The sequence below is a fragment of the Penaeus chinensis genome, chromosome 40, assembly GCF_019202785.1.
Source record: "Penaeus chinensis breed Huanghai No. 1 chromosome 40, ASM1920278v2, whole genome shotgun sequence".
Taxonomy (NCBI): domain Eukaryota; kingdom Metazoa; phylum Arthropoda; class Malacostraca; order Decapoda; family Penaeidae; genus Penaeus; species Penaeus chinensis.
The window spans coordinates 1,052,280-1,054,747 of record NC_061858.1 but is presented as its reverse complement, the minus strand read 5'-3'; positions in this window follow the sequence as shown (position 1 = coordinate 1,054,747).

Below are 2,468 nucleotides of genomic sequence, written 5' to 3'. Positions count from 1 at the left end.
GACAGACGGTCGTGGATGTATAGCTGCTTGATTAGACAGGTCTTGAGGGCGTGGCACCAAGAAGCAGCTTATCCTTGAGGACAAAACGGAGTTGCCATGAGAGGCCAGAACAGACCTGGCGACCTTGGCATCGGAACGTCCCGGTCGATCCAGACATAATCTTTGCCATCAACGTACGTCCGTCCTCACCTCGGGCTAGTAAGCTCAATCTGCTGTGTTTAAGGTGCTAAACCAACTGTGTTGTATATAAGATCTACTTGTATATGTTACGGGTTTAAATTCCTCTGTATTTTAAAATTACAGAAATGGGTATGCTAAGTTCTGTAAGAAGTGCTTTTTCACCTCCTCTCCCCTCCACCATATTTTTATTTATTCGTTTATTTTTTAATTACGCACGACCTGAGTCCTGCCTGAACAGAGATATTCTTTGTCACCTTTACCGAATGTTTGGTGCACAGAAGTTCGTTTATTTTTTCTCATAGAGTGTGATTTCGTGAATGAAAAAAGCAGTCAGAATGACGTGTCCTTTCCCTGGGTCGAGCGGTCACAACCTTTCGTTCTTTGTGACCCTTGGCCAGTCAGACGTTCACAGGAACCCTTAAATTGAGTATAAAAATGATTTTATTTTAATAGTTTTACGTTACCTTGTTGTGAAATAATTTTGACTGTACACTGTACGGTACAGTAGGACACATCACGATTATAACCTCAGGGCTTTGTGTCCCGATTTCGAAATACATGTATAAAAACAGGTTTTCATCTTAATTGCATCACTTCAGTATTCATTATTTCATAACTGACTGAAGCATGGAATCAGAGATTTAGATTTTACTCTTTATTTGTGAATCGCCAGTTTCGACTCTCGCATCCGAAACACGAATCAATAGGAGTTATGAGCTTGTGTTTCGAATACATGGGTCGAAACAGGAGATTCACACACGAGACATGGGCCGTGAACTTGGAAGTATTTCTTCTGAAGTGCATTTAATAAATGTATTAATCAATTATTTTGTTTTAATCTAGACGTATTTTGTATTCGATCTAAATTATTGAAAGCAAAAAGATGTGTCTGTTTCTATTAAAGTCTAACTTGAATAATTTGGTAAATCACCGAGAGGAACAGGTGCATTTCACTTTCAACTTGCGGTACTCATGCCTTTCTGACCACAAACTTCCCTCATTAATTTTCGATCTACTTACTTTTTCTCGCTTATCGACATGCAGCTCTCGTTTGACACAGGGATGCATATGAATATTTTCTTCGTATACCGCTAGCTACTGAATACGTAATGATGTGCTTATGCCCTTTGTCGGCGAGTGTGAATAAGAGTCAAAGTAGCGGTACCAATGTTAGGACCTTTTTAATTCATAATATAATAATAAGATTCCTTCTTTAAAATCATCATCCTAGTTGTTGAGATGTGACCCGCAAATCTCTCTGATAATGTGATGTTCCTTATGTCACAATCTTTTAATGTGATCTTTGCTCAGTCTCACGAATAAAAAGTTTCTCGAGATGAGTCTGAAGTACATCCTCCTTAATTTCAGCTTCATATAGATTGACTTCGGTTACCCATTCCGACTCTGAAGAAGTTGCAAAGAGTTGCTAAGCCTCCAATGACAACTTCTTTTGCCCGAACAGAAATGGACATGGATACTTCATGGGTATGTTATTACACATCACTTACTTATGTTGAATGTCTGCTGAAAGAACCCGGTATGTTGATTATGCATAATAAAGAAAAATACAAAACACGATTCTGATAATGAATTAGCATATTCGAAGGAAAACAACACATACATTAATCTAATTTATGTGTGGACTAATATCCTTGATTTTATACTTCCGAATAAAAGAAGAAGACGAAAGAAGAGACAAAGATGAAGACGAAAGAGGAGACAAGGAAGAAGAAGGAGGGGAGAAGAAGAAGAAGAAGAAGACGAAAGAAAGAAGAGAAGAAAACGGAAAATGAAAAGTTGAGATACGGAAGAAAACGTGGCAATGGAAGCAAACCGTAAATTATTCCGCATTCTGATATCAATAACGTTCGATTTGATAATAACAGAAGAAATCTTAAAGGTATTTATTTTCTTCAATTTACAAAACTGTTAATATTCCCGCAGTCATCACTCACTCGCTCGCCTTCCTTCTTGCAGACGCGGCCTTCTGGCGCCCTCCCGTTGCACCATCCGCTCCCTCGGCCCTTCGCCCCGCTCTCTGATTCACCGCCCCCCTCCTCCTCCTCCTCCTCCCCCCCCCCTTCCCTCCTCCCCTTCTCCCCATCCCCCCTCCTCTCCCTCCCCCTCCCCTTCTCTCCTCCTCCTCCTCCTCCCCCCCCCCTTGCCTCCCTCTTCCCTCCTCCCCTTCCCCCTCCTCCCTTTTCCCCATCCCCCTTCTCTCCCCCTCCTCCTCCTCCTTGTCCTTATCTTTTTACTTCTCCTCCGCGTCCTCCGACTCCTACGGCTGC